Consider the following 23,929-nt stretch of genomic DNA (forward strand, 5'->3'; position numbering starts at 1 on the left):
AATAAAGATCAGAGCAGAAATCAATGAAATAGAAACCAAAAGAACAGTAGAACAGATCAACGAAACTAGGAGCTGGTTCTTTGAAAGAATTCACAAGATTGATAAACCCCTGGCCAGACTTTCAAAAAGAAAAATGACCCAAATCAACAAAATCATGAATGAAAAAGGAGCGATCACAACCAACACCAAAGAAATACAAACAATTATAAGAACATATTATGAGCAACTATATGCCAACAAATTAGATAATCTGGAAGAAATGGATGCATTCCTAGAGATGTATCAACTACCAAAACTGAACCAGGAAGAAATAGAAAACCTGAACAGGCCCATAACCAGTAAGGAAATTGAAGCAGTAATAAAAAATCTACCAACAGACAAAAGCCCAGGGCCAGATGGCTTCCCAGGGGAATTCTACCAAACATTTCAAGAAGAATTAATACCTATTCTTCTAAAACTGTTCCAAAAAATAGAAATGGAAGGAAAACTTCCAAACTCGTTTTATGAGGCCACCATTATCTTGATCCCCAAACCAGACAAAGACCCCATCAAAAAGTTGAATTACAGACCAATATCCTTGATGAACATGGATACAAAAATTCTCACCAAAATACTAGCCAATAGGATCCAACAGTACATTGAAAGGATTATTCACCAAGACCAGGTGGGATTTTCCCCTGGGCTGCAAGGTTGGTTCACCATCCGCAAATCAATCAACGTGATACAATACATTAATAAAAGAAAAAACAAGAATCATATGATCCTCTCAATAGATGCAGAAAAAGCATTTGACAAAGTACAGCATCCTTTCTTGATCAAAACTCTTCAGAGTATAGGGATCGAGGGTACATACCTCAATATCATAAAAGCCATCTATGAAAAACCTACAGCGAATATCATTCTCAATGGGGAAAAACTAAGAGCTTTCCCCCTAAGGTCAGGAATGCGGCAGGGATGTCCACTATCATCACTGCTATTCAACATAGTATTAGAAGTCCTAGCCACAGCAACCAGACAACAAAAAGAAATCAAAGGCATCCAAATCGGCAAAGAAGAAGTCAAACTCTCACTCTTTGCAGATGGTATGATACTTTAGGTGGAAAACCCAAAAGACTCTACCCCAAAACTGCTAGAACTCATACAGGAATTCAGTAAAGTGGCAGGATATAAAATCAATGCACAGAAATCAGTGGCATTCCTATACACCAACAAGACAGAAGAAAGAGAAATTAAGGAGTCGATCCCATTTACAATTGCACCCAAAACCATAAGATACCTAGGAATAAATCTAACCAAAGAGGCAAAGGATCTGTACTCAGAAAACTATAAAATACTCATGAAAGAAATTGAGGAAGACACAAAGAAATGGAAAAATGTTCCACGCTCATGGATTGGAAGAACAAATATTGTGAAGATATCAATGCTACCTAGAGCAATCTACACATTCAATGCAATCCCCATCAAAATACCATCCACTTTTTTCAAAGAAATGGAACAAATAATCCTAAAATTTTATGGAACCAGAAAAGACCCCGAATAGCCAGAGGAATGTTGAAAAAGAAAAGCAAAGCTGGCAGCATCACAATTCTGGACTTCCAGCTCTATTACCAATTTGTCATCACCAAGACAGTATGGTACTGGCATAAAAACAGACACACAGATCAATGGAACAGAATAGAGAGCCCAGAAATGGACCTTCAACTCTATGGTCAACTAATCTTTGACAAAGCAGGAAAGAATGTCCAATGGAAAAAGACAGCCTCTTCAACAAATGGTGTTGGGAAAATTGGACAGCCACATGCAGAAGAATGAAACTGGACCATTTCCTTACACCACACACAAAAGTAGACTCCAAATGGTTGAAAGACCTAAATGTGAGACAGGAGTCCATCAAAATCCTAAAGGAGAACACAGGCAGCAACCTCTTTGACCTCAGCCGAAGCAACTTCTTCCTAGAAACATCACGAAAGGCAAGGGAAGCAAGGGCAAAAATGAACTATTGGGACTTCATCAAGATAAAAAGCTTCTGCACAGCAAAAGAAACAGTCAACAAAACCAAAAGACAACCAACAGAATGGGAGAAGATATTTGCAAATGATGTATCACATAAAGGTCTAGTATCCAAAATCTATAAAGAACTTATCAAACTCAACACCCAAAGAACAAAGAATCCAATCAAGAAATGGGCAGAAGACATGAACAGACATTTTTCCAAAGAAGACATCCAAATGGGCCACAGACACATGAAAAAGTGCTCAACATCGCTCGGCATCAGGGAAATCCAAATCAAAACCTCCTGGAGATACCACCTCACACCAGTCAGAATGGCTAAAATTAACAAGTCAGGAAACGACAGATGTTGGCAGGGATGCAGAGAAAGGGGAACCCTCCTACACTGTTGGTGGGAATGCAAGCTGGTGCACCCACTCTGGAAAACAGTATGGAGGTTCCTCAAAAAGTTGAAAATAGAGCTACCATACTATCCATCAATTGCACTACTGGATATTTACCCCAAAGATACAAATGTAGGGATCCGAAGGGGTACGTGCACCCCGATGTTTATAGCAGCAATGTCCACAATAGCCAAACTGTGGAAAGAGCCAAGATGTCCATCGGCAGATGAATGGATAAAGAAGATGTGGTATATATATACAATGGAATATTATGCAGCCATAAAAAGGAATGAGATCTTGCCATTTGCAACGACGTGGATGGAACTGGAGGGTGTTATGCTGAGCAAAATAAGTCAGTCAGAGAAGGACATGTATCATATGACCTCACTGATATGAGGAATTCTTAATCTCAGGAAACAAACTGACGGTTTCTGGATTGGGGGGTGGGGTGGGAGGGATGGGGTGGCTGGGTGATAGACATTGGGGAGGGTATGTGCTATGATGAGCACTGTGAATTATGCAAGACTGTTGAATCACAGATCTGTACCTCTGAAACAAATAATGCAATATAAGAAAAAGAAGAAGAAGAAGAAGATAGTAGGAGGGGAAGAACGAAGGGGGGAAATCGGAGGGGGAGACGAACCATGAGAGACGATGGACTCTGAAAAACAAACTGAGGGTTCTAGAGGGGAGTGGGGTGAGACAATGGGTTAGCCTGATGATGGGTATTAAAGAGGGCACATTCTGCATGGAGCACTGGGTGTTATGCACAAACAATGAATCATGGAACACTACATCAAAAACTAATGATGTAACGTATGGTGATTAACATAACAATAAAAATGTAAAAAAAAAACAAAACTTACTCTGTCATAGGGAAAATACTTAAAAGATATTTGGCAACAGGGCACCTGGGTGGCTCGGTTGGTTAAGCGACTGCCTTCAGCTCAGGGCATGATCCTGGAGTCCCAGGATCGAGTCCCGCATCGGGCTCCCTGCTCAGCAGGGGTTCTGCTTCTCCGTCTGACCCTCTTCCCTCTCGTGTTCTCTGTCTCTCATTCTCTCTCTCAAATAAATAAATAAAATCTTTAAAAAAAAAAAAGATATTTGGCAACAATTATTGCCAGGATATCCTATTTGTGATAATTTGATCCACTGTATAAAAAAACACAAATATATTTTTTAAGTTAGTGAAATATTGTGATTTAAATTAGATAAAAATGTGTAAAGCATAAAATATCCAAATCACGTACCACAGCATATACAACCGAAGCTGGTAACATGAAGCATAAGTTCTGCAGAAAACCTACAAGTAATTTACAAGCTGTTTAAGAATTAGAAGTAAATCCTGCCACTTTACTGAATTCCTCTGTGAGTTCTAGCAGATTTGGGGTGGAGTCTTTTGGGTTTTCCACATAAAGTATCATATCATCTGCAAAAAGTGAGAGTTTCACTTCTTCTTTGCCGATTTGGATGCCTTTGATTTCTTTTTGTTGTCTGATTGCTGAGGCTAGGACTTCTAGTACTATGTTGAATAGCAGTGGTGATAGTGGACATCCCTGCCTTGTTCCTGACCTTAGGGGGAAAGGTCTTAGTTTTTCCCCATTAAGAATGATATTCACTGTAGGTTTTTCATAGATGGCTTCTATGATATTGAGGTTTGTACCCTCTATCCCTACACTATGAAGAGTTTTAATTGAGAAAGGATGCTATATTTTGTCAAATGCTTTTTCTGCATCTGTTGAGAGGATCACATGGTTCTTGTTCTTTCTTTTATTGATGTATTGTATCACACTGATTGATTTGTGGATGTTGAACCAAACTTGCAGCCCAGGATTAAAGCCCACTTGGTCATGGTGAATAATCCTTTCAATGTACTGTTGGGTCCTATTGGCTAGTATTTTGGTGAGAATTTTTGCATCCATGTTCATCAGGGATATTGGTCTGTAATTCCCCTTTTCGATGGGGTCTTTATCTGGTTTGGGGATCAAGGTAATGCTGGCCTCATAAAATGAGTTAGCAAGTTTTCCTTCCATTTCTATTTTTTGGAACAGTTTTAGAAGAATAGGTATTAATTCTTCTTGAAATGTTTGGTAGAATTCCCCTGGGAAGCCATCTGGCCCTGGGCTCTTGTTTGTTGGGAGATTTTTGATTACTGCTTCAATCTCCTTACTGGTTATGGGTCTGTTCAGGTTTTCTATTTCTTCCTGGTTCAGTTTTGGTAGTTTATGCTTCTCTAGGAATGCAGCCATTTCTTCCAGATTGTCTAATTTACTGGCATATAGTTGCTCATAATATGTTCTTAAAAGTGTTTGTATTTCTTTGGTGTTGGTTATGATCTCTCCTCTTTCACTCATGATTTTATTTATTTGGGTCCTTTCTCTTTTCTTTTTGATAAGTCTGGCCAGGGGTTTATCAATCTTGTGAATTCTTTCAAAGAGCCAGCTCCTAGTTTCGTTGATCTGTTCTACTGTTCTTTTGGTTTCTATTTCATTGATTTCTGCTCTGATCTTTATTATTTCTCTTCTCCTGCTGGGTTTAGGCTTTATTTGCTGTTCTTTCTCCAGCTCCTTTAAGTGTAGAGTTAGGTTGTGTATTTGAGACCTTTCTGGTTTCTTGAGAAAGGCTTGTATTGCTATATACTTTCCTCTTAAGACTGCCTTTGCTGCATCCCAACGATTTTGAACAGTTCAGTAAAGTGGCAGCATATAAAATCAATGCACAGAAATCAGTTACATTTCTATACAGCAACAACAACACAGAAGAAAGAGAAATTAAGGAGTCAATCCCATTTACAATTGCACCCAAAACCATAAGATACCTAGGAGTAAATCTAACCAAAGAGGCAAAGAATCTGTACTCGAAAACTATAGAATACTCATGAAAGAAATTGAGGAGGACACAAAGAAATGGAAAAACGTTCCATGCTCGTGGATTGGAAGAATATTGTGAAAATGTCTATGCTACCTAGAGCAATCTACACATTTAATGCAATCCCTATCAAAATACCATCAACTTTTTTCAAAGAATGGAAAAAATAATTCTAAAATTTGTATGGAACCAGAAAAGACCCCGAACAGCCAGAGGAATGTTGAAAAAGAAAAGCAAAGCTGGCAGCATCACAATTCTGGACTTCAAGCTCTATTACCAAGCTGTCATCATCAAGACAGTATGGTACTGGCACAAAAACAGACACAAAGATCAATGGAACAGAAAAGAGAGCCCAGAAACGGACTCTCAACCCTATGGTCAATTAATCTTCAACAAAGCAGGAAAGAATGTCCAATGGAAAAAAGACAGTCTCTTCAACAAATGGTGTTGGGAAAATTGGACAGCCACATGCAGAAGAATGAAACTGGACTCTTGACCCCAGGGTTGTGAGTTTGAGCCCCACCTTGGGTGTAGAGATTAATTTTAAAAATACAATCTTCAAAAAAAAAGAAATCTGCTGCATTTCCATACACTAATAATAAAGCAGCAGAATGAAAAATCAAGGAATCAATCCCTCTTAAAACTGCACCAAAAACTCTAAGATACCTAGGAATAAACCTAACCAAAGAGGTTAGGAGGTCTCTTAACTCTTTGGCAGAAGACTTGGTTGCACATACAAAGGGCACGATTCTATTCAGCTCAGGAGAGAAGAGTTTTTGGGGTGTTGAAGAGAGACACTCCAGGCTGAGATACTGTAGAGGATCACGGCCTCAGGTCCATGAGAGTCTCTACTTCCAGGAGAGCTCAGTATCTAATGGCAAATAGGGTGGTGCCCAGGAAGGCAGATGATTACATCAAAAGTCTACAGACAAATTGTGGTCATTATGGGTGATCCAGAGATGGCAGGAGACATGAGAGGAAGTGGCTAAGCCTCTGTAGTAAAAAAAGAGTCTTAGAGTAAGAAGAGGGACACCAGTGGAAGGACTACTGTATTGCAGTGTGGACAGATGTTAGAGCCTTTGTTGTATAGAGTCCCATTCAAGAGAGGCTGGTTTGCAAGTTGTAGCATAAACTGGAGTAAGTAAAATTCATTAATGTAAAATATGCTACCTCTCAAAGCCAATAAGACCTGAAAGACACTGAGCCCATTTTAACATTTGCTAAAAGGGTCTTCACAGCTGTTTCTTGACATTCCTAGGGATAGAGTGGCCCCCAGATTGCCAAACAATTTTCAGTAATTTAACCAAGGTAGCAAGGCCCTGCTCTATGTGTGGGGCAATGGCTCGTGTCCTTTGTGAATATTATTAGTATGTCCTGAATGAGTCTCTTACGGGAATCTCCCTGGAGAAGAGTGTCACCAGTGTGATGTCACTCTTGTGCTTCTGGAGAAGCTGGATGTGATTAAAGATCTTTCCTAGAAAGACTGGATGCAATAATGGGGCTATTGAGGTACCCCATGGATAGCTGGGTAGAGGGTTATTGTGTCCCTTCAAAGATGCAGGCAAACTGCTGCTGAAAGGCTGTTGAAATAGGCTCACAGAACATACTAGTGAAATCTCTAACTGTAAAGTATTACCAGTTGCTGATTAGATGATGTCAGTAATTTCAATAATATTGGGAAGGGGCCTTAATGGGTAAGATTATTGCATGAAAGTTATGGTAATCCCCTCCTTGGCACTACTCTCTCTTTCCAAGTTTAAGAACAGGTCAAATTGTGCTGTTAAATGCAGAAAGAGTAGAAATAATTACCCCTTCTCTATAAAGGTCTTATATATGGGTTTTAATTCTTGAAGGCTTTATTTCAATTTACATTGGGCAGTATTAACTATTTGAGTCATGGAGTAGGGAGGAGGGCAAGGGAGTCCTATTTTTCCAAGCCTATTGTGAGTGCCAAAGATGTAGTTTAAGTTAATTTATTACCCACTGGGTCAGAACACCCATGCTGACTGTGGGATATTTGGGGGCAATAAATGGTATGAACATAGGAAATTTAGCATATAATAGTTTAAATGGGGTTAAAATAAGGCATTCCTATTTGTTCTCTGTTTTATATTTGGTAATTTCCCTGTTGAGTGTGGGGTAACTTATTAAAATGTAATAGGACCCCCGTGTATAGGATTACCTTGTTTAAATTTATTGGGATTCTCAGGTATAACTGTAATCTGAGCCCCAGCATTAACTAAGACCACGGTGATGTAGTTCAGCAGATGTTAAAATCAGAACTCATGTAGAAGTGCAAAAGTCAATCAGTGCCTTCTTATCTTTTTGTTACATAAATTCTTCTAGGACACTCTGACTTTCCAATTGAGTCAAATTGTAGACCTCTGATTCGGTACTTTGTTACCTCTCCATATATCCAAGTATTTGTTTGTCTGTTGGGAGTTTTTTGGAGGTTACTACAAATACTTCAGTGAGATCCTCTCTATCCTGCTCATATTTATAAATTTCTTCCTCCAGGGGGCCTCAAATAAGTATCATTAGGGTTAGGGGCCTCCCCCATGGCAATGATGGCTTAATTGGGTCAGCTCTGAATTAACCCCTTGGCTTTGCCACAAAGTACCATGGGTGTTTTTCTCTATAATCTTGAAATATTTGGGAGGCAGCTAAACTAGTACTTAAAGGGAAATTTATAGCTCTAACTGCTTATATGAGAATATTACATAATAAAGCAAATAAAATTTATAACAGTTGTTACTGCTATAATCAGAGACAAAACTAAAGAACAATACATCTTCTTTAAATTGATGGGTTAGCAAAGAAAACTATGTGCCAAAAGTAAATACATCCAACCCTTAGAAATAAGATTAGCTATAAATTCATATTTTAATATAAAATTTTTGAAGCATAACACATGTATAGAAAACTGTTCACATCTCAAGTGACACGCCTTTGTGTACTTCATCTCTGGGGAAAGGAATACATTCATTTTTTTATTTCGCCAATTAATCTGAAATTAATTTACCACTAAAAGTTGACTGTAGTCCTCAAACTCAAGGCTTGGAATAAATTACATTAGGTTAGGGGGTGAGGAGACAGTTACCAACATAAAAGCTTAGGAAAGAGGGAAAATATAAAGAATTAGCCCTATATTTATTGAGTCAGGAATGGAAATACAGATTTGTTCAGAGAAAATAGGTAATTCCCCATGACATATATAATATCTGATGTCACCAACTCTTCCTAAAGAAATCATAGCACATACACATGCTCCCACTGTGCTCTATGCTTTCTCTGTTTATGTTGAAACACATGGGCTTTAGCATGAACGGCAAAAGAGATACAATGCCATCCACTAACGTAAACCGTTCTAAGAGATTTGATCTGTTCTATCACCCCACCATCATTTCAAACTTCCTCCAGTTAAGTTTTAACAGTGAAAATTCTTCAAGTCACCATTCTAAGATCAAAAGTGTGCTATTTCCCCATTATATATGATAAAGCATTATTCTAGCAATAGCAGATACTGACTGCCACCATGAGATACAGCATTATTATGACACAGTTAAAAAATTTCCAAGGCAATATATATTTTATATACTTAGTAAAGAATATATAAAGGTTCAAGTTTCACATTGATGTACTTCTTTTAGTGGTGAAAAATACACACATGCAAACACATATACACTCCAATTTTCTCCATCATCCCTAGAAAGGCACTAATATATTCCTTAAAGTTTAGGGGTGGTGGGAGCCTGGGTGGCTCAGTTGGTTAAGCGACTGCCTTCAGCTCAGGTCATGATCCCGGAGTCCCTGGATAGAGTCCCGCATCGGGCTCCCTGCTCGGCAGGGGGTCTGCTTCTCCCTCTGACCCTCCTCCCTCTCATGCTCTCTGTCTCTCATTCTCTCTCTCTCAAATAAATAAATAAAATCTTTAAAAAAAAAAAAGTTTAGGGGTGGCAAAAAACCCATCCTTATTATTCCCTATGGAATTTTCTCCTCAAACTGGAGATTCACCCAGTACCAGAAGCCTGGAGTCACCAAAGAGCTTTTTAAAAAATACTTAAAAAACAAATGCTTAAGTTGCTGCTAGAGAGTAGATTAACAGCTGTAGGTCAAGCAGGTAAACAGCTCCGCCCAATCCCACACTAAGGTATGTATAAGTTGGTAGATAGCAATGAGTGAATATTTGTATAAACCATTAGATCAGCTCTGTCTGATGAAGCTTTCTGTAATGATGGAAATGTTCCATATTTGCACTATCTGATACGGTAGCCACCAGCCACATGTGCCTATTAAGCACCTGAACTGTAGTTTGTGTAACCAAGGAACAGAATCTTAATCTTAATTCATTTAAATTTAAATATCCACATAAGGCTAATGGCCAACGTACTGGATAGCACAGTTTTAGATTCTTAAGTCTTTTAATAGAGCTGAACTACTTACCATGCATGGATTCCTCACACCAGGGACTGCAGACTGGTAATACATGGACCAAACTTGGCTGACAAATGAGTTTGGTTTGGTGATCACAGCATTTTTACTTTTAATGTAAATTAAATACTTTTAGACAGGTACTCACCAGTTGACCATTATATCTAACATTTTTTTTAAAGATTTTATTTATTTGAGAGAGAGAATGAGAGAGAGAGAGCACATGAGAAGGGGGAGGGTCAGAGGGAGAAGCTGACTCCCCGCTGAGCAGGGAGCTTGATGCAGGACTTGATCCCGGGACTCCAGGATCATGACCTGAGCCGAAGGCAGTCGCTTAACCAGCTGAGCCACCCAGGGGCCCCTATATCTAACATTTCTTGTTCAAAATTCTTCACATGTATTAGCTCAGTCTTTATGATCTTTATATAAGTTCTATGATTACATACTATTTTCTCTAACTTACAACTAAGAAAAGTGAGACACAGGGGGATGAAGTAATTTACCAACTTACTGCTAATAAATGCTGGAGCCAAATTTTGAATACAAAAAGTCTGGTTCCAGAGTCCCTGCCTGCGCTTCATCACCAGGCTCTCCACTGCGTGCAGGCTAGCTTTTTTTTCTTCCAATCATCACCAACCTCACTAGCAACATATTTCAAACATAAGTTCTTCAAAGTAATTACTAATCTCCACTTCGCGCTTGTTTTAAGGGGTGAAATGAACTTCCACTTCGAAACACCGGCCAGCTACTAGCAAAGGTTACAGGCTAAAATAAAGAGACTGCTGGTTTTTTTACCGTTGTGAGCAGCGGTCAAGGAACCAGCATTCCTTTATTCGTCTCCAATAAAGGACATAAACCTCTGAATTTTCTTATCTTTCCTACTCTCTCTGAGCTACTGAGCCTGTTACATATTTTCACTTTGACTAGGAAGACATTAACAAGCTGCACACCCCTCCTCCAAATTCAGCGGTGCTGAAATCCAAAAGGAGAAATTCAGAAGAAAAAGGAAACCCTAAACTTAACACTGCTTATTCTTCAAATCACCTTGTTTCTTGTATCTCTTGGAATCACAGACACTGCCGCAACGTTCTCTATAATATTTCACAGGAGACCTTTAAAAAACTTCAAGTCGTGCTCAAGGAAGGGTTAAAGTTCACAGTTAACCTTTACCAATAATGAATGCCACTATTGTTCCTTTATAAAGGAGAGAGAGAAATAAATCAAAGCTGACAAATGTGGCAGGGAACCAGAATCCAGAAACCGTCAAAATTACCATCACTGTGGCCACCATTCATGCTTTAGAGGGAGACTCAAGGCGGAATGTCGGCCTGTTTTGTGACTAAATTTGGTAGTTTCAGCTCTCCCTTTTCTTACTTTATCACGATGTACTCAGAGATGACTTATATGAGGACTGTGGCCAGGAATCTTCTAGTCATGCATTTCATTTGTCTCCAGCTTTCCTTAGTCATTGGGAAAAAACAAGGATGAAGTTATAAGCAGCAAGATAAAGAAAACCATTACAAAGGGATACATGCAAATTCACTAAAGTAACATAAAGAATTATAAACATTTGGTAGTTTGACTGCTTCTGCCACTGGAATGAATTTAAAAATGAAGACACTAGATTTAATTGCAGGGAGTAAAAAGCTGAGATAATGACAAGTTCAGCCAGTGGCCTGAAGGATTAATAAGTATATTTTATAATAGATGTTCTTCAACACATAATTATCATGAAAGGCATTATTATTATAATAAAATAAAATAGAAATGTAGATGAACAGAGAAGAGATATTTTATTAAGGGCAAATTTTGTCCTTAGCATTGAGTTAAGTGTTGTGAGGAACACAAAAACAGCAAATGAGACTGCATTAACAGAAGTCATCATCCCATTTCATACATTCCAAGAACTAATGCCCTCTTGGCTCCCAGAAATTTTACTTCTGCTGGATGCTATGGACTACAGAGACACCTGCGAAGTATGTGTGGGGGAGACAAATTGTTTTACCAATAAATAAAGTTGAACACACCAGATTTCACTGGATGTTAAAGAATGCACTCTGGAGGTGCTGTCTGGATCAAGCATGAAGTACAAATAGACTCCCAGCCCTCCAACATGTATAGATTATTCTCTAAACAGGGATCCACTTTTGATGTTCTCTACCATGAACTGCAGGCCACAGGTCTCAGCTTAGAGAAGACCTAAGCCACTAAAAAAGATCCCTGATTTAGATTACATATGCTAATGGATGTGAGAAAAGGGTGAAGCTGACATGGCTTAACTCAAAAGGGAAAGACTGTGGCTAGTCTGAGTCCTGAGTGAGACCTGGATAGGAAGGAGAACAATCAAACAGCAAGGACGTAGGATCATACTCCAGACAGAGGAAAGAGTGATGAATTCCTCTGAGAAACATGTCAAGAATTACTCCTGATGGAACAATAGGTAAGTAGTAACACTCCGGGATAACATGACCCTATAAAGAAGTTACTAGCTCAGGGGCGCCTGGGTAGCTCAGCCGGTTAAGCGGCTGCCTTCGGCTCAGGTCATGATCCCTGAGTCCTGGGATGGAGCCCCCGCTCAGGCTCCTTGATCAGCAGGGAGTCTGCTTCTCCCTCTGCCTGCCCCTCTGCCCCGCAGCTTGTGCTCTCTCTCTCTCTCTCAAATAAATAAACAAAACCTTTCTTTAAAAAAAGTAAGGGAGGGCGCCTGGGTGGCTCACCTGGTTAAGTGGCTGCCTTCGGCTCAGGTCATGATCCCTGAGTCCTGGGATCGAGTCCTACGCTGGGCTCCCTGGTCAGCGGGAAGTCTGCTTCTCCCTCTCCCTCTGCCTGCTTCTCTGCCTACTTGTGCTCTCTCAGTCAAATAAATAAATAAAATCTTAAAAATAATAATTTACTAGCACAGCCATTCCTAGATGGTTTTCCTTGTTCAATTCACAGGAACGCAAATCCTATGAATAGTGAAAGTTGTCTCTTCAAAGAGAACAATCAGACAATAGGTGTCCTAAATTTTTAGAAGAGTAAGGTCGAGAAAGCCTTGATAGGGAGATAAAACAGCTCTGTATGTGTGTGTGTGTGTGTGTGTTTTAATTGTTGCTGTTGTTATTAATAACAAACGTGTGGAATGAAAAGGTGATATCCAGGTAACGTAGCCCAGTCCTTTGTCAAGGCTCCCAAAGAATCACTGAAATTAAAACTGTCTGATAGCTAATACTTCTTTTAAAATGTTCCTATTATCTGGCCTGTCATACCATTTCAAGGAATCTATCTATCCCCAGGAAACAAGGAAGCAAAGGTTTACAGGAGACAGTCTTTGAGATGCTAGTCTGCTGTCTCCCTGGTGTTGGCCTCACTGAAATAAATTCCTTTCTTGCTTCACCACCACTTGTTTCTCTGCCTTCAGATTTTGCCCACGGTGAGTGGCCGAACCTGGTCTGTGTGGGACCCCCAGAGCCAGGTGCTCTAGCAGCCCTGTGCGCCAGCTACATCAGGATTCAAACTCAGGCTAGTATCATGGGAAGGGCCTGCTACTGAGTTAGAAGAGCTGCATGCAAGTCCTGGAAGCTGTGTACAAGTTACTGAACCTCCACAAACCGCATTTTCTTACCTATAAAATGTGGAAGACAGGACCTTCCTCTAAACTCAGAAACTCCTTTCTAAGAAACTCAACTTTGCAGCGATTCAGGCCTTTTTCTGAAGAGAAGAGCCTCTTAATGAGTGACAGAGAACCACCAGACACTTAGAGGATGAGACCTATGGTGATCCAAAGACATTAAATCTGAATTTCAAGGGGCCTGTTGTCAAAAGGAGTTGTACAGATGTTCTGTGCCGCATAATCTTCATACTGTTCATTACTGGCTACAGTCTTTTAGGACTTGTTGCCTGGGTACATGGTGACCCCAGGAGAGTGGCCTATCCTACAGACAGCAAGGACCACTTTTACGGCCACAAGTTCTCACCCAATGAGAACAAGGCCATTTTGTTTTACTTTAACTTACTCAGCTGTACCAGTGCCTCTGTGGTGGTAAAACTAAAGTGCCCTACCACACAGATCTGTGTCTCCAAGTGCCCAGAAAAAATTTTAACATACAAAGAAACACAATCTACATAAGAACAATAAAAAACTACTGGATATACCACAGCCAGTTCTGCAAGTCTACTTTTTTTTTTTTTAAAGATTTTATTTTATTTATTAGAGAGAGAGAGAGAATGAGAGACAGAGAGCATGAGAGGGAGGAGGGTCAGAGGGAGAAGTAGACTCCCTGCTGAGCAGGGAGCCCGATGCAGGACTCGATCCCGGGACTCCAGGATCATGACCCGAGCCGAAGGCAGTCGCCCAACCAACTGAGCCACCCAGGCGCCCTGCAAGTCTACTTTTGTTAAGCCTGCAAAGACTCTCACACAAGTTTTACTGAATGATGATTGTCCAACAGCAATTTTTCCAAGCAAATCATTTCTTCAGAGATGTCTCCCTGAATTCTCTACTAAAAATGGCACTGTGACAGTAGGAAATAAGACAACATTTGAAGATGGGAGTGGAAGGACAAGAAATGCTGTAGAACTCACAGAAGCTACAAATTGTATTGATAAAATCCTGGATGCAAGGGCAATTGGAATGAAAATATTTGAAGACGAAGCAACAACTTGGTATTGGATTCTCATTGGCCTATCACCACGCTCTTTAGTTGGATGTTTGTGATACTCATGAGATTCATAGCTGGATTCCTCCTCTGGCTCTTCAAGGTGGGTGTTATCAGAATTTTAAGTTACGGAATATGGCACTGTAACCAGGAATACAGTAATCTTCAGGTACGGCCAAATTCTCACTTAATTATGACATCAGGATTCAGACTGATTTAAACATGTACTATCAACTAAAACAATCATGGTTTGCATTTAGTGAGTGAATTTTAAAAACCATTTTTGTTAAAGTTATAATAATGGAAGAAAATCTTTTTTGTCTAAAGGAAATCTTGGGTGCATGTTACATTTGAACTAAAAGAAAAAATAAAACCTTTCTAGTTTCTTACTTGAAAAAAAATGAAGGAAGTCTTGGGTTGTTGTAAACTGTTAAATACACTTATCACTAATGTCATTAAAGTAAATGTGTCTATGATCTTACTAGCTACAGTAAATGGAAAAGTCACTGGGGGAATTTAAGAAAATATTACTTTACAATTATCTCATGCTATTTGTCTTCAACTTAAAATAGTTTGGTTATGGATGTTTATAGCCATTAACTTGATATCCAAAAAAGGTGTTTTAAAAGGAAAAAAAGTTTCATTTTTCAAACCTGTTTTGAAAACACACAAAAAGGGCACCTGGGTGGCTCAGTCAGTTATGTGTCAGACTCTTGGTTTCAGCTCAGGTCATGATCTCAGGGTCGTGAGACGGAGCCCCAGGTAAGGCTCCATGCTCAGTGGGCAGTCTGCTTGAGATTCTTCTCCTTTTCACTCTCCCTCCCCCTTTGCTCCTTCCCTGTTCATGTGCACGCTCTCTCTCTAAAATAAATAAAATCTTGTTGCCCACCAGACCAGAGCGTTCCATGGGCCATGAAGAGAACGTGCAGGACAGGTATTCCCGGCGCACTGGGAGGGCTGAGCCGCGAGGGTGCCCTGGCACTGGGGGAGCGTGAGGACCCCAACCGCACTGAGACAGCCTGCAGAGTCCTTCTTGTGTTTTCTTTCTGCCTCTTCCCCGACCACGTGCCTTCCTGCACCTGTTCTGCGGCTGGGCACCAAATGGTTCCACCGGGACAATCAAAGCCTCTTCTTCATGGTCACCATTACTTGGCACAGTTGGCAGAATTCACAGCACCTGACCTTTGTTCTGGGCATCACTGTAGATTCAAGCAAGGTACCTGCAAGGGTCTAATATGCACTGTCATCTCCCTGGTGACATTTGAAAATGCTTCTATCTTCATCAAAGAAGAATTTAGTTGAAAGATGCTTTCTGATCAGAGGGAGGCAAGATGGTGGAAGAGTAGGGGACCTCATTTCATCTGGTCCCTTGAATTTAGCTAGATAACTATCAAATCATTCTGAACATGCAACTGATAAATTATTGAACACTACATCTGAAACTAATGATGTACTGTATGTTGACTAATTGAATTTAAATAAAATAAATAAATATTTTTAAAAAGCACACACACACATAAAACCCAATTTTTCATAGTAAGACTTTTAAACTGTTAACAGGAATTAGAATAATAAGTAACAAAATAAATTTATGTTTTTGAAAAAAGATGCAAATATTTACAAAGAATTATATATATTATAGGATTACTTAAAATGGTGATTTTTTAAAATAACCCAGATATTCAGTAACAGAGAAATTATTCATCAAAAAACTATTTACAGCTATTTTTTTAAATTAAAAACACATTTGGGGGCGCCTGGGTGGCTCCTTGGTTAAGCGTCCAACTCTTGATTTCAGCTCAGGTCTTGATCTCAGGGTCCTGGGATCCAGCCCCACATCTGGCTCCACACTAAGTGGGGAGTCTGTTTCTCCCTCTGCTCCTTCCCCTGCTCGTGCTCTCTCTCTCAAATAAATAAATAAAATCTTTAAAAAAATAAAAATAAAAATAAACACATTTAGGGGAAAGGGGAAATGATCCTGTTAGAATATTAGGTGATAAAAAGCAAAATATAAAATTCCAAAAATGTATTGTATGAAATATTTACATGTAAAATGTGTATCATAAGGCTTTGTCATAATATTTATACATCTAATAAATTATTAGTTTTTTCTGGTTGATTAATTTCTATTTTTAATAGCATTTGTTTCTCCTAGCTATAAAGCATATAATTTATTTCAGGCAATTTAGGGGGAAAAAAACATAAAAATAGAAAAAGAAAATAAAAATCACGTGTAAAGTCACCACTTGGAGATGAAGACTGTTGGTGTACATTATTTCTGATCTTTTTCCCGTGCATTTATCATATTACCCCTATTGTCACAGGGTGACGTTACAAATCTATTTTTGGCAGGGGTTATTTTCTGTGGTAAATAATACAAATTTATTTTTGAAACATTCAGTTGGGCAAAGAAAACGCAGCCTCTTTCATTTCTATAGCTGATTTAATCACCCTCAGGAGCCCCATCAGCAATATTTCAATCTCTTCTAGTTTAAACAAAGCTTCAGCTTAAACATTTACCTATTGAAAATCTGACCTGTCACAATTGCTGGTTTATGACATGGTCCCCCCTGGAAGACTGAGTGTCTTTAGGACAAGTCTCTGGGAGCTCTCTGCCACCCCGTTCCCAACCTCATCCAGGAAGAGTAAGGGAAACAAGACATGATGGGGCTCACGAGATCCTTCTGACCCAGACAATGTCCCCTGGACATCACTGCTCTTGTCGGCTACAATGCGGCTCTCTTCCTTGGATTGATTCCTGCTGAGCTGTGGCTGGTCCTAGGCTTCGTAGGGACTGCTTGCTGGCACCCCTCTGTGGTCCCAGAGGGCTGGCTCCGGCCATGAAGCCCTGCATGCACAGACCTCTGGGCTCCAATACTGAGCTTCTGTAGGGCCACAGGCTTTTTCACACTCCCACACCATTTTCAATCCTCAAAACTCACTGTACTGTCCACTAAAAAAAGAGTCAAGTTTACTATATATAAATGATATCTCAAAAAAAAAAAAGCTATATATTTAAAGTGGTAAAGGCAGATTTGCCAAAAATGTTCCCTTAAGCAAAAAGGAGAAGTCTCCAAAATAATGAATTAACCACATCATGAAGAAGACAGAAAAAAAAAAAAAATAACAAAATAAACTCCAAAAACATAAAAGAAAAGGAATTCTAAAAATGATTCTAAGGCTTCCAGCTTGAGGTAAATGTGTGAATGGCACGACCCAGTGGTGTAGTAAGGACATAGGGGCAAATCTGACAACACGGGGTGTGCTGTTTCCACCATCAACTTAAAAATAAGAATAAAGCTGACTAAAATCCAGTTGGCTTCTTCTTGTCTCCATGAACCAGCAATTCTAACCAATGTCACTGATAAATTATTCTCTGAAAAAACTGTGTTGGTCTAAATTCTAAACAAGTGCAACAGTGACTATTAAGTTTTAGTAATACACACGTAAACTTGGAGTTAGCACATTTTTTATTTCTTAACCTCTAATAAGCATGGTATTCTACCTGGAAGCTATTTCACAGAAATTATGAATTACAAGAGATTTACATTTATGGAATCTAGGGCCTGGCCTCTAACTTGTGTTTGTTTGAAAGGACTGGGGCTCGCTTCCGGTGTTCTGTCTCCAACCACACAGTCCTGTTTGAAGAGTAGATCCCCCATAAACAGGATGAGCATAGTGGTTGTAAAAGAAGAAAGATATCTGAATCATTTCAACTCTGCCCCTCCCCCTACTCATGTGCTTGTTCGCGCGCTCTCTATCTCAAATAAATAAAATTTTTTAGAAAAATAAAATAAAATAGGAAATACGGGTGGAGGAAGTGTCTGGGGAAAAAATGATTTGGGCTCAATTTTAGACACTGAGTTTGAAGGTGCTGAGGGACAAGCAGATAAAAATGCCCAGTAGATAGCCAGAAATATAGGAAAAAGGCAAGCTCTAGAAGTCACAAACAGTGGGCCAGTGAAATCATGAAACTGAACAGAAGATTCATCAAGTAAAACACAAAAATTAAAAGCCAGAACTTCATAGTACAGCCACATTTAGGGGTAGGCAGAGGAAAGGGCACTGGGGAAAGAGAGCAAGAATGAATTAGTGCAGCAGGATGACAAGTACCAAGAGAAGAGTAAGTAAGCACAGGCAGAAAAAACTGTAAAGTCAATTTGTAAGTTTAAGTCAATTTATTATGAAACCCGAATGGCAACCACCCTGCATTTGGCAACCAGGAGGTGTTCAGTGGTCTTTATAAAAGCAGTTCCCAAAGGGTAGTAGATCTGGCCACTTTGCTGAAACTTAAATCTGCATAATTACGACGCCACATTCCCAAACTTAGGTGAGCCAGAGTGGGACTCCCAGGGCTTCGGGGACCTATATAAGGAGGTCCCTGAACCACACACATCAGGATTATTTGAGGCACTTGTTTAAAATTCCTGATTCAACGACCCTATTTCAGACATTCAAATCAGAATCTCAGGAAGCAAAAACAAGACATGTCTTTAATGAGCTCTCCAGATAATCCTTATGCATGCTTAAATTTGAGGACCCCTGGTCTATATGCTCTTCATGGCTCAGTCTACCTCTGCCATTCTGTAGTTCAATAGTTTCTCTCTCTCTGAAAACAGGATGCTAAAGCAAGGACTGTTAAAATCCACCCAGAAGTCAGACATTACTTGATAAACATACAAAAACCAGAACTGTACTCAGGGCAGAAATAATATTTTTGCTTTTCATTTACACGAATCCATTGTGATTATGTGGTCCCATCATTCTGACAATGATCACTCCATGGAGGAAGTGCTCTGGCCGTGTAGAAGGACTATGTCTGTACGTAGCTAGGACACCCCTAGAGATGGGGATTGGGGGCAGGGAAACTATGTAAAATGAGAACGAAAAAGAAAAAGTTCTGTTTGGTGGCACTGAGGTGCTAAAATGGTCATGAAACCTAAAAGCTTTACATTACTATTATTAGATACCTTCGAAAGATATTCCGTGTTACCATCTTTCATTTGGTTGGGGCAGGGGGGACGCTGTATTTCTGTTCATCTACATATAGAAATAAAGAGTCAACATTTTTATCATAAAGAGAGGCAGGGAATCAATGTTTTTTCCCTTAGGGAGGCTACAATTTTAATTAATATTCCCTAATTGATATTGACTTGAATTGACTGATGACAGTCTTATGATGGGCCTTCTGCCAAGCTTCCCGGGTCAGGAGCATGCTGAGCGCCGTTATGCACAGAAACCTTTTGTTTTCAGTGCTCTCTGACTAGGGCAGCACTTTTTAGGTCTCAGAATATTGGAGCCAGAAAGATGCTTGAGAAGCCATGTAGTTCAGCCTTCCATATACTGTTTTCTAAAATCACTCCAACACCTCCCCAGCCCCCACACAGAGTCTAAAGGATCTGCTCATTTCACTTGAGTTCTTCCAGTTACTTCCTCTTGAGTCATCTGTAGCATTCTAAACATTTGATTACCTTGGAAAAGATGGTCCTGGGGTATCATTGCATTCTGGGTTAGCATGTTTGCTCTGAGGATTTTTAAGTAAAACAGCAAGAACGTGAAGAGAAGTTAAAAATTTAGATGTGTTCTATGATTGTGTATTAACCACAGCATTCCATAAACAGTTAACACACACACGGAGAATGAGTGCAAGTCAGAAGGCTGAAGAATGGACAGAACTAAGGAGGAAAGGAAGGGGGTCAGGGTAGAAGGTGTCCCACCAGTATGTCACAGGCTGGAAAGAAGCTTTGAAAACACTAGCTTAAGGTACATAGACACATTACAGCAAATACACAAATTACTTGCAGGAAGAAAAGCAGGGCAAGGGGAGGAGGTGCAAATGCAAAGCGGGAAAGACATTTTATGCTTTTTACTAGCTATTAGGGTTTTTTGTTTTGTTTTTTTTTTAGCTTCTGAGCCTACGGGCTCTTTCATAGGTAATCCAACCTATTTTAACTGCAAACAAGATCACTTTTAAACCATCTCACACAAATAAAAATTTAATCCACTTTATGAGGGCTTATAGAAGAGATTACACAAACTCATTCTTGTGTTTGAAATTCTTCATAAAGAATGTTTCCTTACGGTCTACCCAACTCTATCACACTATTTAGTCTGTATCTATTTGTTACCCAAATCCCACAGCTTACAGCTAGCCGCAGAATACAGTAACAATAGTTTATATGGTTCAGATGGGTAGTAAACCTCCCTTGACATTTTTCTGGCCAATAACCTCAATTTGTCATAAACTTACTTCTTTTTTTACAATTCCCATGTACACTGTGCCCAAGTAACCCCTCTTCTTTCCAGAGAGGTTATGCGCCTTGTCCAGAGTTGACGATAGTTTAAAGACTAAGCCACAACAGATCTTAGATTCAAATCTTGAATCTTTTTTCTGGCAACAGAATCATTTGAAAATCTGATGAAACTCGGGCGCCTGGGTGGCTCAGTTGGTTAAGCGACTGCCTTCGGCTCAGGTCATGATCCTGGAGTCCCTGAATCGAGTCCCTCATCGGGCTCCCTGCTCGGCAGGGAGTCTGCTTCTCCCTCTGACCCTCCTCCCTCTCATGCTCTCTGTCTCTCATTCTCTCTCAAATAAATAAATAAAATCTTTAAAAAAGAAAGAAAATCTGATGAAACTCATGGACCAATTCTCTTCCCAGAAGGGCCCATATATAAATACATTTTGGTATATAATTTTCAAGAATGTAGATATCTCTAGGCCAGGAGCCTCCAACTTAGATGTCTCAGTACATCTTCTAAGGAGACACAGCGCCCCAGAGATCTACCGGGGCTCCATTCCTTAGCTAAATTCATAAGCTGAAAAGGAGTACAAGAAAATAAAAAGAAGGAAACATAAGAGAAAAGAGAAAGAAAATGAACTATTTGTTGAACATCTAATATGTATCATAAATTACTAAATAAAAGAGCCCTTATCACTTCTGATTTCTACTTCAACTCTTTTTTGGCTCAAATATGAGTCAAGGTTAATGTTCATAGTAATCTTACACAATATGAGCTTTACAAAAAAAAAAAAAATGGGCGCATGGGTGGCTCAGTCGGTTAAGTGTTGGATTCTTGGTTTCAGCTCAGGTTATGATCTCATGGGTCATGAGATCAACCACAAGTTGAGCTCTGCACTCAGGGAGTCTGCCTGAAGATGCTCTCCCTCTGCCCCTCCCCCCATGCATGAATTTTTTTTCTTTATCTCTCTCCCTCTCTCTAAATTTTTAAAATCTTAAAAAATAATAAATAAATAAACAAACAATCAAATCCACTTTCCTACAGAAGTGATGGTAATTCTTAAGGAAAAACAGTCCCAAATTATTGGGGATCATTCATAAATATGTCAGTGTTACCTTCTAAATGTAGCAAGTCTATGTGAGTTACACTGAAAATCCCAATGTTTGCTAAATAATTTTTTAAGAGACAGAAAGGATATGCCAAAACTTTAACAGATGGGACCTCTAGATGCTAAAGCATTGTGGATAGTTTTTATTTTCTTCTTTATACTTCCCTATACCCACTAAAATTCCTGAAAAAAAAAAAAGTGTAGATATTGTTTAGAATTAAGGAAGCACCCAGGAACATGTTTACTGCATAGCAACAGAAGCGTCATCTTAGAGAGATGGAAGAAAGATGAGGAAAGGCCAACTCACTTTATGCCCAGCAGCTGAGGGGACGAGTTCTGGGTGTGGAAAAGTTTGCAGTATTCAGAAAAGACCAGACCGGAAGATTAAGGGGAAGAAAATGGTCACAGAAAGGAGAATAAAATAGAAAAGTAAGAAGAATTTTATGGACAGAACTGCAGTAGTAGTCAATCAAAGAAACGAGTATGATATAAATATAACCTGAACCCATTTCAGCACACAAAAACACTATCTCCTTTTTTATACAAAATGCATCATGAGTAATACAAAAGCAGTATCAGAAGCCTCCCCTCTTGGTATATTTTACCTCGCCAACTCCCATGTTCACAGCTCATCACGGTCTTCACCAAAAAATGTCCATATGCTGAGTGACTGCTATGTGGTCGTGCAGGCTCTCTTCCACCCTCCCTGATTCTGGTGGACTCACCCCCACATCACCAGCCTGGGTAGCAGTCAAAGCAGGACGATTCTCGCACTCCCTGATCACATGTGGTCCAGCAGGGTGGCAATACAGTGAGCTTCTTGTCACGTGGTCCACCGTCTGATGCAGGACCCTAAGAATGACCACTGGTCTGGCCACTGATTCAAAGCATAGAGCAGAAATGGCACTGCTGGTATTTTTCCAACAACAAATGGAGCAACTATTAAGAGGGTCAGTCTCAAAACTAGTGAACTGTAAAGTGCTGAAAGGCAGGGGCCAGGGATAGCTCACCAGCATATTTAACCTTTCACACTTATGTGCTGAACAATAATTAAATTCATTTGAAGCTTAGGGACCACGCACCCTTATGCTGGGCACTTTCACATGTATTGTAATGCTCACAAAAGACCTTAATGAAGCAGGTATTGCCATCTCCATTGCACAGGTGAGGAAACAGCTCAGAAAGGCTAAGCATTCAGTCCAAAATCACAAAGCTACTTTGTGGAAGAGACAGGTGTTAAAAAGCCCCTGACCCCACACTGCTTTCCCTCCAGCTCCTTTAGATTGAGTTATTATTTATCTTAATTATATTCTACACAATTATATTTTTAAATATAAAGTTAAAATATATTTTAATTAAATATATTATATTATTAATTTAATAAATTAAATTATAATTTAAAAATTAAATATAAAAAAAGTTAAAAATCAGAAATGACTGGGTAAATCTACCAAAAGACATCTGACCTTCCTTCCCCTTACTTTATCAAGCATCTGGCAATGTGCTTCCTAGGGAACAGAATTAAAAAGGCAACTTTCACCTCTGTATCATGTATCTCCCATGATGTATATAAGGATTTCCAGACTCAGGTCAGTACAAAGGCAGCATTAAGACAGTACATCAAAGATTATACATTTGCCCAAATCAAAAGCAGCCAGATTACATGAATAAGGACCAGATTTTAATTTAAGACAGTCAACTGAAAAATAATATTCCACTTCTTATCCTTTTTATCCAATTTGTCCCTTCATAAACCGAACATGCCACAGCTTAACCAAGCCAGCTCAGTATTCCTGTCCCTTTGTCTGACTTGCCTTCCCAGGACATCCTTGAGTGCACAGGGCTGTGCCCGCATAGGAGGTGCTAAGAGGGCACCACATGTGGAAGAGACAACTGCTTCCACCACTCCCTGTAATCCTACCTCACAGAGAAGCTGAGGAAGGGAAAGGAAAACGAAGAAGAAAAAAAGACACATACTCCGAAGTTAACTCAGGACTGAAGGAGGGCTCTAACTCAGACATACTATTATATTCTTAGGGAGATAACACGAGTTCTAAAGGTTACTCAACATATGGGAAGCCAAATCAAAAAGACAACTATATATAAGTATGAAATTTGTCAAGTGAATGCCGAGCTATTCCACTCATTACTTGGCAGTAAAAGAGGAAAAAGTTTCTAAAAGCCACTGATCATAGTATGATCTGTGTTACAGCTCTCCTGTGGTCTTGCTTCACATTCTCTATGAGGAG

At 39.5% G+C, this 23,929-nt stretch overlaps 1 protein-coding gene across 3 annotated transcripts in view; it reads right to left on the reverse strand.

Annotated features, from left to right (window-relative positions):
• Positions 1-23,929, reverse strand: part of IGSF11 (immunoglobulin superfamily member 11) — a 206,243-nt gene that overhangs the window by 54,406 nt on the left and 127,908 nt on the right. The gene's annotated exons all lie outside the window — the stretch shown is intronic.

The sequence above is a fragment of the Mirounga angustirostris genome, unplaced genomic scaffold, assembly GCF_029215605.1.
Source record: "Mirounga angustirostris isolate CCGP_5_RB_7025 unplaced genomic scaffold, mMirAng1.0.hap1 SCAF_1, whole genome shotgun sequence".
Classification (NCBI taxonomy): Eukaryota; Metazoa; Chordata; class Mammalia; order Carnivora; family Phocidae; genus Mirounga; species Mirounga angustirostris.